The 15164-nt window shown below is 45.8% G+C and overlaps 1 protein-coding gene across 1 annotated transcript in view; it reads left to right on the plus strand.

Moving 5' to 3' along the window:
- Cadps (calcium dependent secretion activator) overlaps positions 1-15164 on the plus strand; it is a 489489-nt gene that overhangs the window by 812 nt on the left and 473513 nt on the right. The gene's annotated exons all lie outside the window — the stretch shown is intronic.

Consider the following 15164-nt stretch of genomic DNA (forward strand, 5'->3'; position numbering starts at 1 on the left):
GGGGCCCGGGAGCGCGGCGCCCTGAATCCGCGCCTCCGCCGAGGGCGCGCCCCTTCTGCCCCGTCACTGGTCGCCCCCAGGGGTCGCCTCCCGACCCCCGGCCTTCGCTTCCTCTCCCTGGCCGCCCCTCTCCCGGCTCCACCTTCCGCACCCGCGCTGTGGGGCGCGCCCCGCGCTCCCTCGGCCCGGGTCACCACTTGCACCGCCCTCCTTCTGACCCTCTGCCCTTGCCAAGGTGACCTCGCGGCGCGCGGAGGCCCTCGGAGCCCGGCTGCCTGCCGCGGGCTCGACCAAGTGCAGCCTCAGAAAGCCTCGCAGTCAGGCAGCAAAGGCTTTGTGTGTGAGGCTGGAGCGAGGCTAAGGCGGCTAGGAGCTGGCTGCCTTTGATGAAGTAGAAAAAAAAAAAAAAAAAGCGCCGGTTTCCATCAGCTCTTCTTCCCGGCAGGAGAGAGGGGTGGGCACCCAGGGGCAGCCTCCGCGGGGCGGCGGCTCACAGCCCCGAGCCCCGTGCAAGGCGCGAGTGGGGAAAGTCAGTCCAGGAAATGACTCCGCAGGGCTTGAGCTACCAGAGAAGCCCCCAGACCCCGGAGGGGCGACCCTAGGGACCAGCTCTCACCCTGCCGGGACTGAGACCAGTTTCTTAAAATAGTAAATTTCTGCGCGGCTGCCATGTCAGGCTGTATTATACATCGCTGTAGCAAAGTGTGATACTTCCCCCCCCCCGTGTTTATTTTACATCCTCATCTCGAGCGAGCAGAGGTTTCTGTTTGTTTTCCCTGTACGTACACGTCACCGGCGCTGTCCGTGTCCTTCAGCTATCGCGAGCACGGATGTGGCTTTTGCTGAGAGCGATTCCCATTTCCTCTGTGCGGGACGGCGGGGGGCGGGGGCTGCTCCCCAGTTCCGAAGCCCCCTCCCACGGCGGGGGGCGGGGGCTGCTCCCCAGTTCCGAAGCCCCCTCCCACCCCTTTTCCCCCTCACAGTGGCCCGTGTTTTCTGGAGCGCGAAAGTATTCTCAAAGCAGTAAAAGTTTTTTGGATTTTTTTTAAAGTCTGGATTTTGAGTCTTCAGGGCCTGACATTTCAAATTTCAGTTTGGAATTATGATAATTGCGTCTTTATTGCGCAGGAAATTTCATCAGAGAAATCTGTGCAATTCATTAAAGCATTAGCCGGGGATTCGCTGCCCTTTGACAGTAAAAGCTGTTTTGACTGAAAAAGGAACCTATTTTCGAGTCAAAGACGCTGTGGCTCTCCCTTTTAAGCAAATGTTTAGGTACTGCACCAGAATGGAGAAGAAGGTGGGAAAATCCTGCAGAGAGCCAGTTCTTCTAAGCAGAACCTCTGGCCGCAGAGGTCGCCAGGAGGCGTGGTTTTTGTGATCTGATTGTGTGTTTTACCTGGAAGCCTTCAAAGCTGTGGTTTGAGGAGCAAGGTGGCCTGTAAGGATACGTGACCCTAACATTCCAGAAGCTCCAGGGCAGACTGATGACGCTGGCATTTGGTCAAACTATTTTTAGTTATTGCAGCAAACGCTACAAACATATATATATATATCTCCTGGCAAAGCTATCTGGGGCTGACCACATATACACTCAGTGTAAGCCAAACTAAGCTTCTCATGACTCTCAAAAACAATCCTTTGCTCTTTTTCTCCAAATAGAAAGCTTAAGACTCAAACTTTTAAAAACATGAGTGATCGCTGAAAGATTGTGTAATCATTGTAGTAAAATTTAAAGCCAATAAATAGGATTAATGAGCTAAAATTAGTTTTTGAGGAATTTAAGCTACTTGCAAATTAAACACGAGCTTGTAATAGAGTAGAAAGGGTGAATTAGAAAAGCCAGAGGAAAATGATGTAGATAAAAGAGTAAAATGGAAGAGGGAGCCGGGGAGGAAGTGCTCAGATGGGGAGGGGAAGGCACGCACAGAGCTGAATGTACCTCAGAAAGCCCGAGAGTCGCCAGGCCAACTGCCTCTTTTCAAGTGCCTATTCCATTCATACAAGGCACTCCACTTAGATTTTTTTAAAATAGACTTTTAAAAAGAGCAGTTTAGATTACTGAAAGATTGAGAATGTACAGATGGCTCCCCAGACTCCTCCCTATAAGGCACCTTTACCTATAGCAGTACAGACCAGTGCACGAATTAGCAAAACAGAGAGGCTGAAGTCCTGTGATTTACCTCAAGGAGTGGGAGTAGGGCCCTGCGCTGATTCCAAGCCCTGTCTTTGCAGGGACACTTGCTGACTAGAACTCTTCTGGGATAAAAGCCAACCCCTTAGCACCCTGAGCGTTAATGCCCAGGTGAATTCCACCTGACCTGAGAGAGGCCTGCCCCTCTTCTTCAGGGTCTCATCACATAGACAACCTGGATAACGGTGCTTAGGCCCTGCCCTCCTCACAAAGACTGAAGGAGAGGTGGGGGCTTAGCTGGTAAACTAGACTATTGTCTGGTTTTTCACGTGGCTCAGGCTGAAGAGGAAAAAGCCAGTAGCTTATCCCTGAGGGACAATTGGGAAAGAGCAGTGTGAGAAGACGCCTCTGTTCGGGTAATTTTGATAGTTGATTAGTTCGGTTTCACTTCTACTGGGTAAAAGAGTGCCTGAGCATTCCAGCAGCCTTCCTAATTAAAAGACTTCAAACAGACCACTTGCAAACCACATTTTATCACTTATAGGTATATTTTGTTTGCATTACTGGGACTCTAAATATAACACGGCAGGGACGATAATTTATGCCCAAAACAAGAGATTTCGCCACCAGACTGTTTCTGAGATGTTTCAGCAACTCAGAAATGACAACAGTCCTTTGCCTCTGAAAATTCTATTTCTTCTTTTGTCAGAATGGTAGAGTGAATACCTAGAAGTTGGCACGGCAAAGCGACACCATCTGTTTTTAAATTATGTAGTAGCGGTGATGGTTGGCTACCTCGGGTGAACTCGCTCCTTATAGATGCGGCTGAAGGCTCGAGAAGCAGGCCCTGTAAACAATCCTGTGTAATATTTAAGCTGACAGGATTTTTTTTAATCAGACAGAAATCCCTCATAATGCCTGACTACACAGCCTAAAATGAATCCGTGTGTGTGTGTCGCTGTGCACGTGTGTGCTTCGGTGTGTATATAAGGTGATAAGAGGAGGCAGTCCTGGAACTGTCTCCATAACAACTCCTGTCTTGTGCAGGAGAATTGGAGCCAGGCCAAGGGTGTGATAAAATCGGCCTACTCGTTTTCATGGGATGCACCTTGCATCTTCCTTGAAGGTACGGCTAACACTGAGATTCCATTTTGTTCGTTTGACTCATTCGACTTTATTCATCAGAAGCTCTACTTTTCATAGCATCAGGGACCTACATCGGATCAGCTCTGCATGTGTGTGACTGTGTTTTCAACCAGTCAGAGTGATTCACCCATTCAGAGAGACTTTGAGGCACTTGATTTCCTCCACTATGCAGAAGTCTCAAGGTTTGCTTTGTCAACACAAAATATGATTGGCGTTTAAAAAAATAAAATATTCTAACCTTTTGAGAGAACAAAGTGACTGTTAAAACAGATTTCCTTCAAACAGAATTATGCATTTCTTTCTCCATCAAGGAAAAAATTGATTACTTAAATGTGCTTTTTGACATTTTCTTCCCCAATATCCGTGGTGTAATGAGAAGGAACTGCTATGCCCTGGTACTAGTGGAGACTTTCTGGTCACGCATAATATAGAAAAAGTAATAAGGGAAGTTCTTGCTTCATCGCTCCTGGAGTAGTCTGATATTTCCTAAAAGTAGACCACAGAACAAAGGAAACAAAATCTTCCATTCCTGAAGAACTGTACCATGTAAAGTAATAAAAAGTCAAATGATTCTGAGATCTTTCCCGTGCAAAAGCAAATGTGACATACAAGAGGCCATCACACTGAAAGAACCAGCATTTGGTCTGTAGAGCTAGAGCTGGAATGGTGAGGAGGGCTGCAAGCCAGAGGCAAGTCCTAGCAGAGTGGCCGGGAGCTCACTGCACCTAACGCTCTTGGGACGGACGTGGTGGCAGAATGGAAAGATTCATCCCGAATGAGCCGCTTCTGGTCCAGTTTGGAAGATGACTTCCACACAAGGCAAGGAAGCTGAGAGTAGGAAAGCCCTGACTAGCAAGAAGCCGGCCCATCAGGATTGTGTGTAGTGCTGGAAAAAGTCCATGACAGGCCATAATAAAAATCAGCATGATGTGTGGAAGAACAAGGGAAGGGGGCGTGTCTAGCCTGGAAAAGAATGTGAGGCGTTAGGAGGGTAGAAAAGAAGCACTGTTGCGTTATTTCGTTTCCAGGTGACAGGTACCTAATTCAAATGACTAAATCAAAAAGAAAATTGGCCAGGGCAAGACCCTTTGGTGCATGTAATTGAAAAGCCCAGTGCAGAGATGATTGCAGGTCCGGCTAGATCTAGCTAGGAGTTCGGATGACTTCCTCTATAGAATTTCAGAAGCTGGATGAGAAGAGGAGGGGACGCACATGAAATCTTGTGTCTGAGCTCCAGCACTGCCGCTGATAGGGTGCAGAGTGTGGGCCAGTCCTTTGTCTCTGGGGAGATCTCATCTGTCACCTAATGGAGGGGATGGGCAAGCTTCGGTAATTTGCAGGGTCCCTCTTAGATATAATTGCTGATGGTTTTTTTCTGGAAGATGAGGGTACTCATCAAGATATACAAGTTCCCTTTAAATATGGATTGATACATGGTTCCAAATGCTCAAAAGGTAGCTTCTTTGGGGCTGGGGAGATAGTGTGGTAGTCTGAGCGCCTGCCTGGCAAGCACGGTGACCTGGGCTCGGTCCCTGGTGCCACATGCCATGCTGGCCCTGGAGTTCCAGGTGCACAGTGAGGGCCCCGAAGCCAGGTGTGATGGCACATGCTTGTCACCCCAGCTCTGAGGCAGCTGAGACAGGAGGACCACTAGGAGTCCAAGCTGCAGAGAAAGACCTGTACCAAATAAGTAAATAAATAAGAGATTTTTTTAAAAAGCCCTGTTCTCAAATAATCCTTAATGGCTACGGGTGAAGTTGGATTTCAATTAGTCCGAAACTGATGGTCTGAAATTCTAGGCAAAAAGGTGAGCTCTCTAGAGGTTAAAAGACTGCGCAGAGAACGGTAACCGGTGGCCTGTGGGCCGGCACTGACCCACAAAGGTGTTCTGTCCACCAAGTACCTTTCAAATTTTGGTTTAGTTCTCAATATCTACATTTTAATATTATATAGCTATTTTACAATTTCACAGGAAATATCTGGATTTCTGGCTTTTCTTACAATTGGAAGAGGCTGCAACACTAGACCTAACTCTTTATGGGTTTTCAAAAACAATAGAAATGACATTATCTAACTGGCACTTAAATAATGGACTATTCATCACTCCTAACTAAAATGTACTTTTTTTTTTTTTTTTTTTTTGTCTTTTTGAGACAGGGTCTCACTATGCAGTTTGGGCTGGCCCTGAGCTCACTGTGTAGCCCAGGCTGGTCCTGAACTTGCAGTGATCCTCCTGCCTCAGCCTCCTGAGTGCTTGGATAACAAGCGTGTGACACTATACCTGGCTAACACAGAATACAGAGAATCTTTAACATTCCCTGAATTTTAATTTTTTTATTTTAAATTTAAATCTATGTATTTGGTACAGAGTCTCACTCTGCAGCTCGGAGGCAGAGGGGCCACTGCATGCAGCGCTGGGTACTGAACCCAGTCCTTGTGCTTGCCAGGTAGGCACTTAGACTGCTAAGCTATCCCTGTAGCCATTATCCTTGTTTCAAGACACACACACGCGCACGCACACGCACACGCACACACACGTGCGCACACACACACACACACACATACGTGGCAGGACAGTGCAGAGCTCATGGCTCTTGCCAACACCAGCTCCTCTTACCATTGCCTAAAAAAAAAAACTGACGGTCTAATGAACCCCAGCCTCTGCGGGGAACCCTAGAAAATGATCTGGAAGTTGGACCGCTACACTCTCTGCTTCTGACTCCCATGATCATTTTCTTGCTAGAATCAGGTTTATTGTTGCTGCAGAAATGGCCAGAATCAGTGGACTTTTTAAAAATTAATCAATTCAAGTGTATGATAGAATTACTTTTCTTTTTTTAACAGATAAGCAGGGCCAGCCAAATAGCTCATTGGACTAAAGTGCCTGGGGGTTTGATCCCTGGGCCTGCCGTGCTGGCCCCACAGATAGCGACTGAGACTGGCACGTGCCCGTAATCCCAGCTCTTGGGAGGCTGTACACAGGCGGATCACTGTGAGTCTGATCTAATAGTGAGACCCTGAACACCTTGTAGACCCTTCCCTAAAATACAAAAATGATAATAATAAATAATTAATTAAAAACTAAAAATAAAAACAACTACAACAAAAAACAGATAAGCAAACAGGAAGGAGCCCCATGGTTGTCAGTGTGGCTGTTACTGATACCTTCATGGACGGTGGTTAAGAGGTGGGCCTTTGAGAGGGGAAGGTGTAGGTTTGCTCCTCAGCTGTATCAGCCAGCTAGAGAGGCTTTTGATCTTGAACAGTTTACCTAAACTCTTAGTGTATTCTTCGAGAAAATGAGTGTGTATTAGTGGTACTCACATCACTGTATTCTTGTGAGAAGTAAGAGAGATATTACAACACTCTTAGAACATTCGGCACATGGTAGGTGTGTTAGCTTGATATTGCCAAGTCGATACACATGGTTTTATCTGCAAAAGATTGAGCAAGTTAATATGTATGAAGAACTGGCTGTTAGAAATCCTCCTGCCCTTACAGCAGACCCAAGAGGGGAATGATTATGATTGTAGCATTTTCTCTAAACTAGATGGGATTGGTGGCACATGGCAGTGTGTCTTCCTTTTTCTTTCTTTTCTTTCTTTTTTTTTTTGAGATGCTTCACTAATTTTCCTTCAGACCAACCATAGTACCCCCAATATGCTTGCTAACCCACAATGTCAGTTCCGTGGCTCGGCACCTTTGTGATGTCAGGCACTTTGCTCCATCCCCTTCCTTGGTCTTCTTTTCCTCTACTATAAAATGGAGAAAGAGATCCCTGATTTTTCTTTTTGGATTGCAAGAAGAAAAGTGTGTTGCTTGTTTCACAAGCCCAACTGACTCCCTTGAACTCGCTCGTGCTCATCCTTAGCAGCAGTGTTGTTTCCTTCAGGAAACCTTACCAGGCTTTGTATTAGGCTGGGTCCCCTCCTACCCTGTGGTCTGTGACCACTCCAGCCTCCCCGCCACACACTTACCCTACCTTTCGTGCGGCCTCTCTTCCTCCGGACTGTAAGTGCCCTGAAGACAGCGAGAAACATTTCACCCTGCTTGAGCCCTTCGTCTCCAAAACCATGCTGGTGCACAGTAGCTGCTCAGAGAACATTCAGGCCCCATACTGACACTTGATGCCCGTAGAGTTCCAAAAGAGAGGAGGCGGAGGAGTCTCGGATACAGTCAGCTTCTGCTATAGAGACATAGCTTACTTTTACAAAACCTGCTCTGTGGTAAGCACGAAGGGCGAACCAATTACGGGATGATTTCGTGATCGTTTGTGTTCTGGAAACATGCTGGCAATTACCACCAAACTTGGCTAGCTGATATGAAGAATGGACAAATTTCTGGACCAATTAGGGGGGAAAGACTTCTTTTAAAACCCATGCACGATTATGAATTCTTACAGCGGCTGAATCTCAGTTGAACCTGAGTCACCACAGTGTAGGATTAGGTGGCAAACATTGAAGTGAGCCTGCGCTGCAGGGAAAACCAAGCCCCTACCCCAGAGATGCATCTGTAAGAAATCGTATTTCATTCGGCTTTTCCCAGAAAGAGAAAAAGAAAAAGCAGTCCAAATAATTACAGTGAAAGTTAAGGGGCTTAATGTATTAGCAGTCACAGTTTTGTCAACGTATGTCATGGAATCCATGAGTTCTATGTATTTAGGAATAAACATACTGCTTCTCTTTTATTCTTTCATGAGATTTTTGCATCGTTTTCTCTATTCTCTTATAGTAAACTGTGTGAAGTCTCTTCTGGAGACAGTTAGGATATAGATAACGAGGGTAATTGCCTGGCACATACAGTAACAAGAATGTGAGAGGTATGAAATGTCTGAACAGGAACGCTGCTCCTTAGGTGGGGCCTTTTTCCCCTTTCACTAGTCAAAGGGAAAATCACCCTCTGCTAAGTCATTCCTTTTCTTTTAACAAGTGAAAGAAAGGTTTGAAAATGAATTGAATTATCAGTCCCTCCCGCGCTCCACTCTGCTGCCTGCTACTCTAAAACTGAGTGCTGGGGAGCACACTACTAGTGCACTGCTGTCCCTCCCACAGCTTGGGCGAGAGCACCAGCGCCCGCGGCACTTCTCCAAGTGACTTCCGGGCCTCGGAAGGTCCTAACGTACTTTGAAATTAACTTCTCTTTAATCCCCAAGTGTTCCTGGAGCCCAGGCTCAATTGCCAACCCTCCAGGGGCTGTAAGGCTTTCAAAAAGACAATGGGATTTTGGCGAACACGCAGAGTGGCGCAGAGAATCTCGTGTGCCACTTAAGAAAGCAAAGGGAAAACCTTGAAAATTCTTGCAAATAATTATGCCTTCTGTTGCCCATGGAGAAAAACAGCCTTTTGGTATGGATGGTAGGCATAGAGTTGTTTAAGCAAATGAGTTGAAATATATTTTGAACGTCTACTTTGGCGATTTTTCTGACAAGCGCAGCAACTGTTGTCTATAAGGCAGCGTGTCACAACATACTGTGTGCAAAACATTTCTTGGGGGCTCTTCCACATTCAGTTTTTGTTTGTTATGCATCATCAGACAATGTTACACGTTGTTTTGAGCCACTTGTACATACAAGAAACTTTCTAGGCAAAATATGCAAAGATGTTTCAGACAGCCCTCCTCGCCTCTGGGAGTTGATCAGTCTGGGTGGTACGCCTATGTCGACAGCACGGCAGGGTGAGCTGCTCCTCAGAATCCTCAGGGCCAGCATCCTCCAGGTCTCAGTCCTGGCCTCTTGTTATGTCCCCCAAAATTCATCTGCCAAGGAAATAATGTTGAGTACCTTAGGACAAGACTTTATTTGGGAGCAGGGTCTTTTTTGTTTGTTTTTAATTATTTGGTACAGGGTCTTACTGTAGCTCAGATTTGTAGTGATCCTCCTATTTTCAGCCCCCCCCCCCAGTGCTGGGATTACAGGTGTGAGCCACCACACCTTGTCTTGGTGGCTGGCTCAGCACGCCTGGGGGCAGGTCTGACTCAGCATGCAGAGCTGGGGTTAGAGCCCCAGACCCTATGCTTGCCTAAGCAGGCACTTAGTCCACTGAGCTATCTCACTAGCCCTTGTGAGCAGGGTCTTAGGAGATGAGGGTGAGGCATCAGGACAGGCCTGAGTCCACCCTGGCTGGTGTCCTTGTACAAAGGGGAATTGTGTCATAGTGCGGAATGTAGAACATTGTGAAGGAGAAGCCAGAGGTGGGCTGGTGCTTCTACAGAGATGATTGACAAAGACGGCTGCAAATCATCAGAAGCTGGAGGGGTCAGCCTGGGTGGGGTTCCCCCTCACAGTCCTCAGAAGGAGCCAGTTTGGGTGCCACGTGGATCTGAGACTTCTGACCTTTCACAGTCGGTGTCCATTGTGGAGGGCACCCTGTGCTGCGGCACCCTGTTGGTGTAGCCCTAAGGAATGCAGCCTTCCCCTCTCGATGCCATCTCTCTGGGAATCCTCACCAGGGACACTGCTCAGATCTTCGTTCTCATTGCAGGCATCCTTCAGAGTGTAAGTCCTGTACTCAGAGCCCTATGCATTAGTGCAGCTCGGGCGTGGCTGGAGACCCCTGAATGTCAGCTGTCAGGAGCTTCAGTGAGACGAGAACTTGGCCTAGGATGCAAGTCAATTCTCCACTTTCTTCTGCAAGAAAGTCTTCTTATGAAATATCACCAGCTGCTTTGAACAGTACGTGTAGTGATCAAGTTGATGTAATTTCTGGATAAGCTCTTTTTAGGATAAGGGCAGTGAAAGCAGCCCATGCACCACGGAATAGTGACTGCTGTGGGGTCCTCAGAGTGACTGGTGAGCACAAGTACCTTCTCACCCTATTCTAGTCTCTTCTATTTTCTGATTCAGCGCATGGTCTGTGGTCCTCTCCTACTGTTGCCATCTCCTCCTGATGCCTTGCTTCCATCTCTTCCTCCTCCTTGCATGGACTTTCCTTTTTCTGCAGTACTGGGGGTAGAGGCCAGGACTTTTGCAGTATGCAGCATCCCTAGATCTTTGTTCTCTGAAGGTTTTCATTTGTTCGCTACATTTGAAAATAATGTATATACAAAGATTGAGATAAAAGAAAGCATTGGTTCAGCACTAATGAAATCTACAGGAACTAGGATTTTGGATTAGGTAAAAAAAAAGTAAAGATATTTAAAACTGAAAAGTATAACAAAAATAAGATGACAAAGTCCTTATTAATACTTCATAAGACTCCTTGCATGATTTTATTAAACTAAAGAGACTCAATCAGCTGCTATATTTTCCTCATATGGAAAACAAAATTAAAGGGGCTCCCCTGGCTGGTCCCCATGTCCATAAGTGTTGGCCCTATGCCCACCCACCCATAACTTCTTTTTTGGGGGGGATGGGCTGGCTCAGGATGCCTTCATTGCAGGTCTGGTAAGGCTTGAGGATCTGAGGATCAAACCACAGCATCCTGATTACTTTGTTTAAGGAGTCACTTAAGCCACTGAGCTAATGGGCAGGCCTCCCCACCCATAACATCTTTTTTTGTTTGTTTGTTTCATTCTGTTTTTATTTTGTGTATTTGTGTGTGTGTTTCTTTTTTTCCGTAATTTTATTGAGAAACAAATGGCAATGAGACAGTTTCAAACCAAATTGGCAGGACAGTTTCAATAATGAATACCTTGCATACATTCTTCCTAGTGGTTAATTGCTGTACAAGATGCGGACATGATATCCTATCTACAAACACTATTAGAACAAATCCCTCTATTCGTTAAGAGAATGTAACTATATATCTATCCTAACCACTTTGAATACACAGATACAAAATGGACATTCATCTGTATCCACTTCTTTGGTTAAGTTCCGGTAATTGAGTATTATAGGTGTGTTAACTCAGTTTTTATACTTTTCTGCTGGATGGTTAAGACCAACGTAAAGCAGGACCTATGCAACAAGAGTTGTAGCTTTTGGGTCTGATAAGGTCAGCGAAATCCCCTCATAACATCTTAAGGAAGCAGGCATGCATCCTCACGACCTGAGAGAAGATGCGGCTGCCCCGCAGGCAGGCCTGCAGCACCACCCCTCCTCACTTCTCCGCCTCAGGTCTTCTGCTGGGATGCAGGAGCACCGGGCTCCACTGAACTGCACATCTATGCTAAGCTCATAAGACAATGACTGACGGGGGGACAAAGGTTTTTAATTACAACCTCAATCCATTTAGTGCCTTTCAAAAGGTGCAATACTTTCCTTCATTATCAGTGAAAGAAGTTAAAATTAACTTCCAAGAAAAATCAGAAAGTGGCAAGCAAATTTCTTTGAAAGTCAGCATCACTTACAGACTACATCCTAGAAAAGAGGAGGAGCAAGACAGCTTCCACCTACTTTCATGAGCTTCATCAAATGCTGCATCTACTCGGGTGGTGAAAGAAAAAAGGCAGCTTGCACAAAGGAGTGTGTCACTAAATGAGGCATTTACTATACTCCTAAGGTATGAACACATTTTTCTCCAAAACCTGAGTATATGGCGCTCCACCACTCATAACCGTGACTGCACAGTTGTCAAAAACAGCTGGGCCACATTCAGATGGAAATTTGTTTCGATTCATTTTTATTCTTATTTGGGGACAGTCTCCCTAAGTTGCCCAGGCTGGCTCCCACTTCCTTCTCCAGCCTCAGCCTCAAGAGTCTTATGAGTACGGGTGTGCACCGCCAGGCCCAGCTCCGCAGGGGCTTTGTGCTTACCTTCCCACCATTCGCTCTGCCTCTTTAGTTTCCATTCCCCACTCAGCTAGTAGGGTGACTTTTTGGAAGTATGTAGCCTTGCCCTTTTGCTGCTCAGAGTTCTTCTGCAGTTTCCTGTTGCTTGCAAAAATATAATCTAAAGATGTCAGGGTGGCCAGACTCCCTCCCATCTAGCCGCAGCTTCTGTGACTCTCCTGCACACAGCTGCCAAGCTGCTGAGCATTGTGCGTCGTCGTGTCTGCTTGATCCGCCTTTGCACTCCGGCCTGACGACCCCTCCACATCTGACTTCTCATTGCTGTCCCAGGAGAAGAGGGTAAGCGGCCATTACGAAGGGCAGAAAGAAACAGTTCGCATGTGTATTGTATAGTGACCATTCTATATATTTTCAACCCTTTTACCACTTAATAAGTGACCCTGTAAAATAGCAACTGATCACCCCAACCCTGCAGATGAGAAAGACAAAGAGGCAAAGCATTTAATACATTTTTCTGGTTATCGGGCAGTGAGCTATAGATCTGGCTCGCAGCTGACTCTCAACTCCAGGGCAGTTTAGCACGTCTGACTTCGGTGCACCTGGTGCTTTGTTGATTCTCCATGGATCTTCCCTTTAATGTCCCCAGCTGGTCATAAGCATAACAGGTGCTCAATAAATGGACGAGGTGCATGCCTGCCTGAGTGCTCGGGGAACAGGTATTCTCCTTGCCCCTGACAGCGCATCCCCTGAGATCTCCCTCCACCCCTCTTCATCAAGACAATGTCTTTGAGACTACACATGTGTTGAAAGTGACAAAATGTTGTTCTGAGAGGTCCTGCTGGCTGGAAAGGAATGGGCAGCATCACCTGAGCCTCTCTGCAGCTCGGGCTCCCTCACTGTCCTGCAGCCCTGGATTCATAGTAAGAGTAGCCTGGCCATGGCAGACTCTTAAAGGCCATGGTGGGTCCCATTGTTAGTGTCCACCCCACCTTGTAACACACGTACTAAAATGTGCCCCGCCAGCCAGGCCCACCTAGCATTTTGCTGTTGCGCATTGTATTTTTTAATCTTGTTTTGAAAGCTGCTCATGTCCATAACTTAAATATTAAGCAACTATGATTCCTCACGGGTCAGGCATGGCCACATGGTGCTGTAAAGGGAAAGAGCCACAGACAACTTCAGGAATGCTTTTCAGTTGTAATAATGTTTTATGGGGACCAAATCTAACAATGGGGACACCGTGTGTTTGGAGGTCCATTACTTGCTAATTTGGATTTGTTTTTTGTCTTTATTTGTGTATTTTGAAGGTAATGGATTTTATTGAAGGTCTTAGACTTGGCTGTTTAGGATGCTGGAAAGTTCTACGTCTCCTGTCACCGTGCTTCTGTTGCCTGCCAGAGGAAATTGCCTTTGGCCAGGAGTGGTGAAAGAGGACCAAGCGATAGCAGTGTGGTGTACTGGGGAGAAGGAGAGGCACACATGGTGGTCAGAGGCGAGAAAGCGCACATCATGTTTGAGGAGCTCTGAGAATACCAGGCTAATATCGGCGAGAAGAGAAATAAGGTCACAAGTTGATCCTGAGCCTGGATGCCTTGCACACCATGGCAGAGTGCCTGGCCGTCCACCACAGAGACAGTGGCTGGGCTGATGACCGACGCACTGGGTAAGCAGCTTGGTCTTCATGATGTGCGTGAAAGGTCTGCAGAAGGGACAGAAAGGAAGACCCCAAAAGTCTGCTTACTGAGAGAAGGTCGTTCATTAAGCTTGAACGCTGTACCGGGCACAGCTTATCCTTACAGTTTTGAAGCAACGTGGCTAGAAAAATCTCTTAATTTAGTGCCTGGTTGTAGAGTCCATTGCTCAGGGGCATTTGCTTAGAGAATTATTGATTCTTGTCTTTATTTTATTAAAGCAGCCTTCAGCTATTTGTGATAATGTGCAGGGTATGAATGTTCATTTTCTTACAAATTGTACAAAATGTGAAGCAAGGTGCCTGCCCTTTAAGTTACATTTTATTTCACTGACCAACATTGTGACTGCTTCCTGTGAAGTTGCAAAAACGCTGCTGAATAAAGCTGTGGAGGATCCAGACAGAGCTTAGTAATCCAGCTCCCGGGCACTGACGCCACAAGAAGCCCAGGTTATGGCAGGCCAGGTTTACAGCAAGAGGCGGCGGCTCAGCACCCTGGGTGTGTGCAGGCTCCGACGAGGACTTTCTAAGGTTCTTCAGCACCCTGACAGCAGCCGTGAGCTTGCCTTCCTGCCATTGTTCCGGTCTCCAGTGGAGTGGGCAGACCCCTGCACAAGACACCCACTTGAGCTTCCCTCCTTCCTGCCCAGGTAGGAGATGCTGATCCTAGTGGTAGCATTTGTAAAAAGCTACTGGGCCACCCTTTATATGGTCACTTTGAAATCACATTAAAAAGGAGACATAAGATTCTTCTCCTTCCTTTTTTTTCAGTACCCAGAATATTTTAATATCTTATTTTATTAATTTTATTGAGAAAGAAATAGCAATGAAACAGTTTCAAAACAGGTTAGTAGGACAGTTTACCACAATTAATACATTGCATGTTGTCTTCGTGGTAGTTATTCACAGTGAGATGCAGACATGATATCCAGTCTAAACACTATCAGTACAAGTCTTCTCATTGAACTAAGAGAAAGTAGCTATATATCTATCCTGTTTTTTTTATTTTGACATCAGTTATTTTTATTTTAAAGAAAAAAAAATAAAAACAGTGGTACAGAATCTCAAAACAAGATTTTAGGAGAGTAACAATGGTTAGTACATTGTGTATTGTTACTGCCAAAGTAGTTTCTCATATTACAAGATATAGGCAAGAAATAATAAGCAAACAACATAGACACAAACCTCTGTTTTTTTTAAGTCAACAGAAAATGGAAATAATACTTTTTAAAGTTTCCAATACTAGGAGAAGATATCATACAATGACTTTTAAATAAATTGTAAGTCAAAGATACAGTATAAATCTTAGAACAAAAATTAAGATTAAGCAATATTCAGAAAATTAAATGTTTTAAAACAATTGAACTAAGAAAAAGTTTTCATGATAGCAAAGAAGTACTAAGAGTCAAACATAAGATAAATACTGGGATGGCAAGTAAATGACCAGCACTTCTCACAGTTTGAGGATAGGATATCGCACAAAGTTCTAGTGTGTTGTGGACATGCATAATGACCGTGACAGTTAC

Source organism: Octodon degus, unplaced genomic scaffold (genome assembly GCF_000260255.1).
Source record: "Octodon degus isolate 3935 unplaced genomic scaffold, OctDeg1.0 scaffold00210, whole genome shotgun sequence".
Lineage (NCBI taxonomy): Eukaryota > Metazoa > Chordata > Mammalia > Rodentia > Octodontidae > Octodon > Octodon degus.